At 44.4% G+C, this 14803-nt stretch overlaps 1 non-coding gene across 1 annotated transcript; it reads right to left on the bottom strand.

Moving 5' to 3' along the window:
- Window positions 1-12612: 12612 nt before the first annotated feature.
- Window positions 12613-12686, bottom strand: Trnat-ugu. Its single transcript has one exon. It is a non-coding gene; the product is annotated as a tRNA-Thr (tRNA).
- Window positions 12687-14803: the final 2117 nt, after the last annotated feature.

The raw sequence follows: 14803 nt of genomic DNA, 5'->3' as shown, positions 1-14803 counted from the left end.
TTAGCAAGTGTAAATAAACAGTCTTTATGAAACTTCCAGGGTATGTAGAGCGGTCAATATGATGCGATACGCATGTTTTTGTTTTTGCCCAGTTTCACTTTCCGTGGGTAAAACACACCCGGAAACGTATTTTAACATATTAGGTTCAGAGGAAAATGGCTCTGAGCACTATGGGACTCAACTGCTGAGGTCATTAGTCCCCTAGAACTTAGAACTAGTTAAACCTAACTAACCTAAGGACATCACAAACATCCATGCCCGAGGCAGGATTCGAACCTGCGACCGTAGCGGTCTTGCGGTTCCAGACTGCAGCGCCTTTAACCGCACGGCCACTTCGGCCGGCCCGGTTCAGAGGAAATATCTTCGATACCATGATACATAAAATATGTGTTTCATATAAAAGTTGAAATGTAATGAGCGTTCTTAATATCTTAACAATAATTTTTGTAATAATTTTTACTTTTGTAAAATACTCCACCAACAACAGTTAATTTGGAAAACGGAATCTTTTGTAATAACACAAATGAAGTAAGTTGTCACACCACCCCCTTTCATGTGTAGTAAAGCTGGTTTCTCAAATAACATTTTACTATTAAAAGCTATACACAGTGTGCTGGTGGAGTACTTTTAGTGTTCCTAATTAAAACATGTAAATGTATATTATTACTGTAATTATTCATTTTACTTATTCTTATTTTATATTTTAAACTGTAATTTTACGTTCTACATTCATATTTTTTGTTTACTTTTTAGTTTATTACCGTTTCTCATACGTGTATCGCGTTAGCTGAAATTTGTAAGTAGCTAATTATCGTGAAACAAAATCATTACGGTAATGATAATCTGTAAAGAAATACTTAAACCATAAAGGTTTTTGTATACTGTGCGCATAAAATGAACGAAATTTCTTTACGTAGTTCACACGATTGACAAGAGAATGTTAAACAAAATCGACCAGACTTCTAAGCCTGTGACGGACGATCCTCTAAATATTCTCTTTTTACCATGTTTATTTCAGTTATTTGGTAAGACTTGACGAAGAGAACTGATTATGTGCTAGTGACTGCAGCTTGATTATATTGTTTCTCAAATGGATATTGACATCATTGTCATTCAACAGAACTAGATCTGAAAATTTTCTCGCTAGTTCTTCCAATATCGAAAGCCACATACATCCAACGGCTGTCCTGTCCCGTAGAGTCTTTTGGGATCACCAGATGAACAAGTTCATCGTCCTCATGTAGGATGCCCAAAATGGTTATTTTACACTGACCACCCGCTTTTTCATAGTGTTAAAGGAATATTTCCATCTAAAATAATCGACGTTTCGACCCGTCTGTTGGAAAAACAGTGGAACGGAAACATCCTGAAGAACATCCCAACAAAGCAGTCCAAATGACCATAATTTTAGAAGGAAATAGGACGCGGTCCAACAACCCAGAATATTTTAACTTTGGTGACAACGGCCACGAAAGCTTGCAGACTTACGTAATTGGAGAATCTCTTCTTGAAACACCAAATGCCCTTATGGCAGTATCGAAATCTGGTAAAGTAACGTGTCAATTGATATTGCACGGACGTTTTCTTTCCGAGTGCGGGAGAAAAATCTGTATTATTGTTAAATAAGGTGAAATATCCCCTTAGAAAATTCTTTATGAATTACTGTGCTGGTAAACCCCTTACGTTATTTGATTTTCAAACATCTGAGCAAAACTGAACGTACTCAGACATTCACTAAACTGACACAATATTTTTACCGCAACGCAATCTGGCTTTCAATAATCCCTACAAAAGAATGGCCCTGACTAACAATAACCTATACCTTTCATGAATCACTTACCTCACAAAAATCGTCGTTACTCGAACTACTGCAATACACCGAGCGCAAATAATGCCAGCCAAATAAAAGATTCCAACTACTGAAGGCACTAACTGCTGATAGGCATAGTTAGCAAATGAAAGATTTTGATAGAGAGCAAACAATGTATTTACTTTCAAAAGTTATCATATATATATATATATATATATATATATATATATATATATATATATATACACATCAGTTCATGATATACAGTATTACAAATTCACTCTTTCTGATGGACACACGTCCAGATCGTCCGTTCTCAAAATTCTGCCATCTCTCCCCCCACATCCACCACTGCTGGCGGCTCGCCTCCAACTGCGCAACGCTACGCGCTGTTCACATCCAACCGCCCAACACTACAAAAGCAAATATTCCAACAATGCCAACCAGCCACAGACTGCACACAGCACAGTCAGTGATTTTCATACAGATAGCTACGAGGTGTTATCAACATAAAAACGTAAACAGCCTACTTACAAAGTAATGTTCTCTTGTCAGTAATACTAATTTACCGGTGTATTCTGCTAGCAGCAAACAGCAGATCAAGTTCCAGGATCCGTATCCCACCAGATCCGAGCGACATGTATTTTGGGAATATACGTTGGTGTAAAAGACAAGATGGTCCTTGTTTGGCCATCCTGCATGTACCGGTGGCAAACGACTGAGAGTGGACTCACGCACAAAGAGCTGCGTGCGCCCTGTGGACACGAAGGAAACGTTTGCTTCGGCACAAAGCCAAGAGATCACACCTCGCTTTCTATTTCATATCGAAGTCGCGCACGGGACAATAATCTGGCTGTAGTTGAATAGGCGAAAATTGACCCCTGATATTTTTGGACTGATGTGACAGCTTCGCGGGTCAATAACGTAAGGAGATTTTGTAACTGCGTCTCTGGCAACGCCCCAGTGTTGCAACTGCTCTGTACTGTTGAAAGCTGGGAACAACACCATGAGCCGTCAGGGAGCTTCTTATGCCGTCTCGACTACAGACAGGTCATTAGGCACATAATTTTCTTTCTTAACATATTAAAAAAAGCACCAAACCCCTCGCCTTACCTTTCATACTATCTTCGCCAAACGTATTTCGACAGATTCATTGAAGTGACTCACAGAAGTATTGCATCATAGCCAAGATTTTCGTTGCAGAGCAGACCTGAGAAGACACAATGGTCGGCTACGGATGACTAGCTGCGTGTGAAATTAAAGTGTGGTGATCATGTTAAATGCAGATTTCATGTATTGCTCATGTGGTCTGACCAATGTAGCTTTTACCGCACTTACATGATATTCGGTAGACTAACTTTCCACAAGCTGAGATCATCCTTTAGCGAGCCAAGAAAAGTTACAGTCTTTGCCCATGGCTGGGATGTTGCTTCAACATAATGGTAAATTGAGCTTATTAATCGTTATGGTAGGTTTCAACTCGATAGCACAGGATAATATCGTCAAAAGACAAAATTTTATGCCTAATGACACATCTGTTCACAGTTAATAATTTTGACCACTGTATATTAATCATGTGTGTCCGCAGTTTGATACAGTGCATGATTGCAATATCAAAACTAGGTGTGCACCTTCGTGCCTCAGATGGAACATCTATATAGATGGAACATCTATATAGATGATGGCGAACTCGATAGTTGGAGATCATGTAGCACTAACCCATTAGAATGCGCCACAGCACCAAAATTAGCGATGTTTACCAGCAATCTCCACCGTAAATCTCCCTAGAAGATGGCTAAATAGTTCAGCCGCAATGTCATGGAAAGATGTTGACGTCATCTGTATGTAATCCTGAAATGTCACTGAATATTCGTTATGCCAGGAAAACTTCAAGACACAATTGTAGAGTACAATAAATGTAGCAAAACATGTATCCTCATCTGGATTTCGAACACACATCTCTGCCTTTCGCAGGCAGTATTCTGCAGTTTTTGAGACTCATGTACTGAGGCAGGACTTCAGCATTCCTCTATCCTCTCTTCCAGTTTCTGCTGAGTTACCTTAGGTTGGAGCTGTGCAATATATTCTTATTAATCCACAAGGGATGACGTTGTAAAAGTTGTAAGGGACACTCAAATGAAAATGGAACACCTGCTACAGTGGGACCATGGAAAATTCGAATCAAAAGTAATAACCACACGCGTTAAGACATTTATCCCACTGGGAGGTGAGATGATCAATTCCTGTTTCGTAGAACGGAGTCGGTCGGTGACGGGTACACAGCAGCCCCCATTCTTGCACTTCCTCGTCCGACTGAAACCGACGTCCACGTATCTCTTTCTTTACGTCGCCAAAGACGTCAAAATCGCAAGCTGTCAGATCTGGGCTGTACGGAGGATATTGTAGTCTGTCCCACCCAAATCGCTGAAGCGTAGCCTTAGTCTGGTGGCGGGCATTATCACGATTCTGTCCGACAGCATTCCAGAACGTTATTACTTTGTGGCGTGTCACAACTTGTGAAAAGTGTCTTCATAGGGCTGTGTTTTGATAGTGGTTTCACACAGACGGTGCCTCCAGTCGAACAAGAAGGTCATCAAGACCTTACCGGAAGATGTGTTAACACCAATGGATTTTAGAATGAGATTTTCACTCTGCAGCGGAATGTGCTCTGGTATGAAACTTCCTGGCAGATTAAAACTGTGTGCCGGACAGAGACTCGAACTCGGGACCTTTGTCTTTCGCGGGCAAGTGCTCTACCAACTGAGCTACCCAAGCATGACTCACGACCCATCCTCACAGCTTTACTTCTGCCAGTACCTCGTCTCCTACCTTCCAAACGTCACTGCCTACTGGGCGAAGGTAACGCTTCAGCGATTTGACTGGAAAACGGTGGAACATCCTCTATACAGCCCAGATCTTTCACTGTATGATTTTCATATCTTTGGCGACTTGGAGAAAGACACGCATGGACGCCAATTTCAGTCAGATGAGGGAAAGCACAAGTGGATGCGGTTGTGGATCCGTCATCGACTGCTGCGTTCTATGAAACGAGAATTTATCATCTCACCAACCAGTGGGATGAAAGTCTTAACGTTTGTGGAGACTACTTTTGCATGATACCATTCCATGAGCCCGTTGTGGGGAATGTTCGATTTTCATTTGACCGCCCCTCTTATACAAGTATTCTATAATTACATAGAATGGACTAGGAGAACCCAATGAGACTAAAAATTAACAAATACTCTTTATCAATTATTGAGTGTAAAATATTATTTATACTGTATCACTTGAGGGTTACCGAGAGGTAGTAATAAAACAATGTACTGCATGTGTAGGAGTATGTTTTTTGTAGTTTGTATGAGTTGTTATACAGTGGTATTAGCAAGTTACTAATTATCACCAAGGTAGCGGTTTCTATTAATACCAAGTCTGAGTTTACACTTGGGCGCCATTTTCTTTTTAAACCACACCTCCATGTACACTCAGTGATGAATATACTGTGTTTTTCATGATTCCTGTGACATTTTACAGAAGACACACTTACAGCAAGTGTCGTTCGAATTACTGTTATGAATTTTAGTGCAGTTACATGGAGTGTACAGGCTACTTCTTGTTGTTCGTTTTTGTTTTCTTGCCATCTGCCGGTCAATCAATAGCTATGTGACAGGCATGCTTGCGTAGCTATTACTGCTTGACATTGGCATAAAAACCAAATCTTGCCAGTAACGAATACAAACAGTATTTACAATTGGGCGAAGAATGAAGCTGAACGTAAGTGATAGGAAGTTTTTCTGAAGGTATTAGTCGGGAGTGTAATCTTGTATAGATGTGAAACGTAGACGATTAACAGTTTAGACACGGAGAGAACAGAAGCTTTTGAAATGTGGTGCTACAGAATAATGCTGAAGTTTGGAAGCGTAGATTGAATAACAGACGAGGAGGTACTGAACTGGAAAGAGAAATTATGGCGTATTTGTGTACATTGAGAGCCGGCCGAAGTGGCCGTGCGGTTAAAGGCGCTGCAGTCTGGAACCGCAAGACCGCTACGGTCGCAGGTTCGAATCCTGCCTCGGGCATGGATGTTTGTGATGTCCGTAGGTTAGTTAGGTTTAACTAGTTCTAAGTTCTAGGGGACTAATGACCACAGCAGTTGAGTCCCATAGTGCTCAGAGCCATTTGAACCATTTGTACATTGAGACGTAAATGGTGAACCACATATTCCTAAGTGACCATAAATGTCGTTACTGCTGATTGTATTATCTGAAAGTCTCTGGATCGAGGAGCAGGGCTTGTGAAGTATGGAGTGCCGAGTTCAAGAAATTCCCCATTGCTGGAACGCGAGCTGCAAGCTTAGAACGTTGGGTGACAGAGGAATGGACTATCGGGAACTTTCCATGTATTCGCTCGAGGGCACTAGAACGGCATGAGAAGGCTCGCAGAGCTAACGGCGTTCCCAGGCCGGGTACTACAGGGTGTTTCAAAAATGACCGGTATATTTGAAACGGTAATAAAAACTAAACGAGCAGCGATAGAAATACACCGTTTGTTGCAATATGCTTGGGACAACAGTACATTTTCAGGCAGACAAACTTTCGAAATTACAGTAGTTACAATTTTAAACAACAGATGGCGCTGCAAGTGATGTGAAAGACATAGAAGACAACGCAGTCAGTGGGTGCGCCATTCTGTATGTCGTCTTTCTGCTGTAAGCGTGTGCTGTTCACAACGAGCAAGTGTGCTGTGGACAACATGGTTTATTCCTTAGAACAGAGGATTTTTCTGGTGTTGGAATTCCACCGCCTAGAACACAGTATTGTTGCAACAAGACGAAGTTCTCAACGGTGGTTTAATGTAACCAAAGGACCGAAAAGCGATACAATAAAGGATCTGTTTGAAAAATTTCAACGGACTGGGAACGTGACGGATGAACGTGCTGGAAAGGTAGGGCGACCGCGTACGGCAACCATAGAGGGCAACGCGCAGCTAGTGCAGCAGGTGATCCAACAGCAGCCTCGGGTTTCCGTTCGCCGTGTTGCAGCTGTGGTCCAAATGACGCCAACGTCCACGTATCGTCTCATGCGCCACAGTTTACACCTCTATCCATACAAAATTCAAATGCGGCAACCCCTCAGCGCCGCTACCATTGCTGCACGAGAGACATTCGCTAACGATATAGTGCACAGGATTGATGACGGCGATATGCATGTGGGCAGCATGTGGTTTACTGACGAAGCTTATTTTTACCTGGACGGCTTCGTCAATAAACAGAACTGGCGCATATGGGGAACAGAAAAGCCCCATGTGGCAGTCCCATCGTCCCTGCATCCTCAAAAAGTACTGGTCTGGGCCGCCATTTCTTCTAAAGGAATCATTGGCCCATTTTTCAGATCCGAAACGATTACTGCATCACGCTATCTGGACATTCTTCGTGAATTTGTGGCGGTACAAACTGCCTTAGACGACACTGCCGACGTCTTTAATTTCCTGAATGAATATTTCGATGATCGTGTGATTGCTTTGGGCTATCCGAAACATACAGGAGGCGGCGTGGATTGGCCACCCTATTCGCCAGACATTAACCCCTGTGACTTCTTTCTGTGGGGACACTTGAAAGACCAGGTGTACCGCCAGAATCCAGAAACAATGGAACAGCTGAAGCAGTACATCTCATCTGCATGTGAAGCCATTCCGCCAGACACGTTGTCAAAGGTTTCGGGTAATTTCATTCAGAGACTAGGCCATATTATTGCTACGCATGGTGGATATGTGGAAAATATCGTACTATAGAGGTTCCCAGACCGCAGCGCCATCTGTTGTTGACAATTGTAACTACTGTAATTTCGAAAGTTTGTCTGCCTGAAAATGTACTGTTGTCCCAAGTATATTGCAACAAACGGTGTATTTCTATCGCTGCTCGTTTAGTTTCTATTGCCGTTTCAAATATACCGGTCATTTTTGAAACACCCTGTATAAGGTGTGTGCTCACAGCTGTGCGAAAGAGACAATTGTGCACTGGAGGGTATGATAGCCAGAAACAGCCTGAAACAGCTTCGGCCTTTCCTCAAAGCATACACAGAGAAAGTGCCACCACAATATTACCGTACACAGCGTGGGAGCGAGTTGCATTTTGCACCTATACGAATTCAAAGACAATCGGAGTGATAGCCCCTCCATTACCAACTTCTAGTCAAAAAAATGGTTCAAATGGCTCTGAGCACTATGGGACTTAACATCTGTGGTCATCAGTCCCCTAGAACTTAGAACTACTTAAACCTAATTAACCTAAGGACATCACACACATCCATGCCCGGGGCAGGATTCGAACCTGCGACCGTAGCAGTCCCGCGGTTCCAGACTGCGCGCCTAGAACCACTAGACCACCGCGGCCGGCAAACTTCTAGTCAGTTCATGGAAATACAACATGAGCTTTCGGAGAAAATTCTGAGGGCTTCCCGCGAAATTTTGAAAGTGAGGAGAAATTTGTGGCTGTCAAATGGCAGAAATAATCGTCTGCTTCGATCGTGAATCCGAACAGCAAAGAACATAGGAGATGTCAGTCAGATGGGGCCGTTCGGGGGACGTCTCACTGCGGAAATATCGCGAGGAGTCCTGCCCAGTATGGTGTTTCTCTTGCTGCTCATTTTGAGTGTCACTGCTTTTCCTCTGAGAATTTTAAAATTTTAAAAACCATCTATAATTTTTTTAATTTTATAAAATTTTCTCTTCGTTATGTACAGACAAACGTTTGTCAGCACATAATATATTGGCCTTTGTGTTCGATTCAGGCTGAGTATAACAGATTTTTAGCTGATGATCAGGTAAAAAAGAATGGTATGACCAGTGCAACGGTGTTGAACGCTGCAAGTTGCATTTATAATACCACATGTGACACGTTAATTCCCTTTAAATTTTTGAAAGTAATCCAGTAGCAATTTTTACGTAACTTGTTACTTACTGCAGTTTTTCTTTTGATTTGTCTGCTCTCAGGTCTGAAGATGGTAGTTGTGGTGTCACCGCTAGACACCACACTTGCTAGGTGGTAGCCTTTAAATCGGCCGCGGTCCATTAGTATACGTCGGACCCGCGTGTCGCCACTGTCAGTGATTGCAGACCGAGCGCCACCACACGGCAGGTCTAGAGAGACGTTCTAGCACTCGCCCCAGTTGTACAGCCGACGTTGCTAGGAATGGTTCACTGACAAATACGCTCGCATTTGCCGAGACGATAGTTAGCATAGCCTTCAGCTACGTCATTTGCTACGACCTAGCAAGGCGCCGTATTCAATTGATATTTATCTTGAAGCATGTACCGTCAAGAGAGATGTTCTACAATTTTGGATTAAAGTTAAGTATTCCAAGAACTACGTTCTTTTCTTTATAGGATAATTACTTTACCTTGTTCCAGACCTCACGCCAATCTGCGTGAGCTTAACAGCGTGCATTTCGGCCTCCTCTAGCAACACGGTGTTGGCTCTTCTGCCAACACTTCAGTAGTTAAGGTATCTAAATTTGTCATCACTTTGCAAATAAAATTTACGTTAAATGCGATCGAGACTTGAAAATGTTTTATAGGAAGTTTGTGAACCATTCATAGTTTTATATTTGATTATCTGTAAAATATTGAATTAGCCAGCATCAGTATACAGGGTCCATCACCTAAAACTTCCACCGCAAATCGGAAGCGCTATTGATTTGGTAAACAGAATGGACTGGTACTTAGGGGCTCGTATTTTTAACCAATCAGCAGGTTGTAATAATAGTTAGTGAGTGTATTTTTGCGTAAACATTCACTTTTTCAATGGAACAATGCCTACTGACGTTAAGAAACTAAAAGTAGATTAAATTAGAATGTCAGTGGTGCTCGTTGCAGGACTCTTTACGAGTTGCCGTATTTTCAAAATGACATTGTGCCGTTCTTGTGGTAACACACGCTAAGGAACAACAAAGGTGCACACACTAACTGAATTTTGAGCAGTAACGAGACTATTGACCCTCAGAGGTTGTATTCAAAATGACCACCGGCAGTGGCCAATACACACTTCCAGCCTGTTATGGGGCGACTGCTGGACGTGTGTGTTATGGAGCGACTGCTGGACATGTGCTATCATTTCAGTGGCGATGTCCGAGTGGCTGTTGTAATCCGTTGTTGCGTATCACAGTGTGTCCAGAATGAGATTTTCACTCTGCAGCGGAGTGTACGCTGATACGAAACTTCCTGGTAGATTAAAACTGTGTACCGGACCGAGGCTCGAACACGAGACCTTCGCCTGTCGGGGGCAAGTGCTCTACCTACTGAGCTACTCAACCACGATTCACGCCCTGTCCTCACAGCTTTAATTCCACCTGTGACGATGGTAGAGCAGTTACCCACAAAAAGGCAAAGGTCCCGAGTTCGGGGCTCGGTAAGGCAGCCATCATATTGCTACCACAGTCTGTAGAGCAACGTCTTCTAGCTTCTGTGGCGGATGGCCTATTAGAAAGCCAGTTGAACTCACGAGGGCTTAAGTCAGGGGAGTGCAGTGGGTGGTATAGCACTTAGCAGCCCCATCGGTCAACAAATCAGTAACAGCTTGCACTGTACGTGCTTGAGCATTGTCCTGCAAAATGATGGTCAGTTCCAGCAGAAAGTGTCATCACTTCTAAGCAGGTCGTAGGTTGTGTTCCTAAAATAAACAGCAAAGAGACAGAAGATGACACTTCCTGCAGGCTCTGACTATCATTTTGCAGGACAATACTCAAGCACGTACAGTGCAAGCTGTTACTGATTTGTTTGACTGATGGGGCTGCTAAGTGCTATTCCACCTACTACACTTCCCTGACTTAAGCCCTCGTGAGTTCAATTCTATTTCTAAACTGAAGGAAACACTTCACGGCATTCGCTTCAGAACTGCTACAAATTCTCCAACAGAAAGAGGTTCCTACTCAATGGTCTGAAGATGACCACAGTAGGGGAGTTATTCACTTTCGGTACCCTACGCCAAGCGCTGCTTGGCATTGACTACAGAAATGTGTGCTTTATGAAGACTGCTCGACTATTGCCATCCAGTCTCTTCAACTACCTACGCACTGTTATTATCCTGGTCAGACTGCTGATACCACTTTGCATATCACGAGTGATTCCTTCCACCGATTTCAAAAATGTTCAAATGTGTGTGAAATCTTATGTTTCTTAACTGCTAAGGTCATCAGTCCCTGAGCTGACACACTACTTAACCTAAATTATCCTAAAGACAAACACACACACCCATGCCCGAGGGAGGACTCGAACCTCCGCCGGGATCAGCCGCACAGTCCCCTCCGATTTCATGCGATTTTTTAGGATCACACTCTTCAGTGCTTGGCGATCCCTGTCTGTCTGTGAATGAGGTCTGCCTCGTCTCGGTTTATCTACGGTTGTTCCTTCGCATTTCCACTTCACAATCCTAATTGTACCCTTGGTCAACTTTAGATGGGTACAAATGTCCCTTATGGATTCGTTACTCAGGTGACATCCAACGACTACTATACGTTTGAAGTCACAGAGACCTGCTAAACGAGCCATTGCGCCATTAGTACTTTTCTGCAGACAACACAGTACCAACCACCACCTTTATGCCGGCCAGAGTAGCCGAGCGGTTCTAGGCGCTACAGTCTGGAACCGCGCGACCGCTACGGTTAGCTAGGTTTAAGTAGATCTAAGTTCTAGGGGACTGATCACAGCAATTAAGTCCCATAGTGCTCAGAGCCATTTGTACCATTTTATGGTGGTGAACTTTGGTTTTCGTTCTTCATCCGGAGTCTGCTACGAGATCGTGTTTCAACATTTTTGATTACGGCACCGAGACTGGAATTTCTACGCGAATACCAGTCAAAACGCAGGGTGAGTTACATGGATGCTTATTGAGGAAGAACTGTAAGAAACGTGTTGATGAGGCCCTTGTCACACTAGTGGGTGTTAATTGCCTGGGGTGGCAGTGGTGAGATGTAGGCGCAGAGCGGCGACTGCCACATACCGGGTCCGTCCGTTAACAGCGCCATGGAGACGGAAAGCTGCGAACAGAGCACTGGAGTCTGCCGAGGGATTAGCGGCTGCGGCTGCGGCTGCAGCTGCGGTGCGCCCGCTCCAGTCTGACGCACTCACACGCGCACACGCACGCACGCGTGTGGGAGGCGATTAATTCCGGCGGGTAACGGCCGGGTGGCCACACAGGGCCGGCGGTGGCGGCGGCGCTGCGTGCGGAAACCAAACCCGATGTGCGTGCGGTCCGGCTGTCAGTCGGCCGGGTAGAGCTTGTGTGTGTGTGTGTGTGTGTGTGTGTGTGCCCACAGCGGACTTATCTGGGCTCCCGTTCTGTCCGGGCCCTTCCGCCTCTGTGATGCTTCAGCATTAGCCGTACTTCCCACTCGTCTCTCGTCAAGTGCAAGTCCCAATCTGGACTTTCGCCTCACGCATGGATTTAGCTGTGGCTTTTAACTGTGGCCTTTCTTTGTTGTGCTCTGCGCAGATACGACATTCGTCAGACTAATTATTTTTTGCGTTTGCCTCTCACCCTTAAACTGAATACCACGCCAGATTTCAGGACATAAATAATCAGAAAAGTCTTTCAGTAACTCACCCTCGCAATCTCGGTTATTTAAACCTTTCGGACCTTCTGACTACAGCTGCGTACACTAACGTTTACTGTGTCGCAGCTGCAACAGAAGTATTTTTTCGCAATGGAAACATAAAGTACAGATTTGTGATAGTTTAACCTTACAATGAAATGAACACCCTTAGCTGCTTACAGGCGTTGACATACGTCAACGGGGACAGATGAAAATGTGTTCCCCGACCGGGATTCGAACCCAGGATCTCCTGCTTACATGGCAGACGCTCTATCCATCTGAGCCACCGAGGACACAGAGGATAGCGCGACTGTAGGGATTTATCTCTGGCACGCCTCTCGCGAAACCCACATTCTCAACGTATTGTCCCGCACTACATTCGTACTGCCCCCGCCCATTATACTCATTACTCGCGGCTCGTTGCCGATTCCCGTAAGAGTTCGGGCACTGTTTGTGCATTCGCACGGAAGAAGAAGATGGTCAAGTGACCGGTGAGCCTTAACTATATATACAGGGTGTTACAAAAAGGTACGGCCAAACTTTCAGGAAACATTCCTCACACACAAATAAAGAAAAGATGTTATGTGGACATGTGTCCGGAAACGCTTAATTTCCATGTTAGAGCTCATTTTAGTTTCGTCAGTATGTACTGTACTTCCTCGATTCACAGCCAGTTCGCCCAATTGAAGAAAGGTAATGTTGACTTCGGTGCTTGTGTTGACATGCGACTCATTGCTCTGCAGTACTAGCATCAAGCACATCAGTACGTAGCATCAACAGGTTAGTGTTCATCACGAACGTGGTTTTGCAGTGAGTGCAATGTTTACAAGTGCGGAGTTGGCAGATGCCCGTTTGATGTATGGATTAGCACGGGGCAATAGCCGTGGCGCGGTACGTTTGTATCGAGACAGATTTTCAGAACGAAGGTGTCCCGACAGGAACACGTTCGAAGCAATTAATCGGCGTCTTAGGAAGCACGGAACATTCCAGCCTATGACTCGCGACTGGGGAAGGCCAAGAACGACGAGGACACCTGCAATGGATGAGGCAATTCTTCGTGCAGTTGACGATAACCCTAATGTCAGCGTCAGACAAGTTGCTGCTGTACAAGATGACGTTGACCACGTCACTGTATGGAGAGTGCTACGGGAGAACCAGATGTTTCCGTACCATGTACAGCGTATGCAGGCACTATCAGCAGCTGATTGGCCTCCACGGGTACACTTCTGCGAATGGTTCATCCAACAATGTGTCAATCCTCATTTCAGTGCAAACGTTCTCTTTACGGATGAGGCTTCATTCCAACGTGATCAAATTGTACATGTTCACAATCAACATGTGTGGGCTGTCGAGAATCCGCACGCAATTGTGCCATCACGTCATCAACACAGATTTTCTGTGAATGTTTGGGCAGGCATTGTTGGTGATGTCTTGATTGGGCCCCATGTTCTTCCACCTACGCTCAATGGAGCACGTTATCATGATTTCATACGGAACACTCTACCTGTGCTGCTAGAACATATGCCTTTACACAACACGTGGTTCATGCACGATGGAGCTCCTGCACATTTCACTCGAAGTGTTCGTACGCTTCTCAACAACAGATTCGGTGACCGATGGATTGGTAGAGGCTGACCAATTCCATGGCCTCCACGCTCTCCTGACCTCGACCCTCTTTCATTTATGGGGGCATTTGAAAGCTCTTGACTACGCAACCCCGGTACCAAATGTAGAGACTCTTCGTGCTCGTATTGTGGACAGCTGCGCTACAATACGCCATTCTCCAGGGCTGCATCAGCGCATCAGGGATTCCTTGCGACGGATGGTGGGTGCATGTATCCTCGCTAACGGAAGACATTTTGAATATTTCCTGTAACAAGGTGAAGTCACGCTGGTACGTTCAGTTACTGTGTGTTTCCATTCCATGATTAATGTGATTTGAAGAGAATTAATAAAATGAGTTCTAACATGGAAAGTAAGCGTTTCCGGACACATGTTCACATAACATATTTTCTTTCTTTCTGTGTGAGGAATGTTTCCTGAAAGTTTGGCCGTACCTTTTTGTAACACCCTGTATACTAAGATACCATCTTCTTCTTCCGTGCGAATGCACAAACAGTGCCCGAACTCTTACGGAAATCGGCAACGCGCCGCGAGTAATGAGTATAATGGGCGGGGGCAGTACGAATGTAGTGCGGGACAATACGTTGAGAATGTGGGTTTCACAGGAGGCGTGCCAGAGATAAATCCCTGCAGTCGCGCTATCCTCTGTGTCCTCGGTGGTTCAGATGGATAGAGCATGTCCGAAAGAACAGATACCATCTTAGTATATATATAGTTTAACCTTGTCATCATGTGCAAGTGTTGCCACCTGTTGGGCATCACTATGAAAATATCAGCAAATCAATGC

The sequence above is a fragment of the Schistocerca americana genome, chromosome 10 (genome assembly GCF_021461395.2).
Source record: "Schistocerca americana isolate TAMUIC-IGC-003095 chromosome 10, iqSchAmer2.1, whole genome shotgun sequence".
NCBI lineage: Eukaryota > Metazoa > Arthropoda > Insecta > Orthoptera > Acrididae > Schistocerca > Schistocerca americana.
The sequence above is the reverse complement of the archived record's forward strand: the minus strand, read 5'-3'. Positions and strand labels throughout refer to the sequence as shown.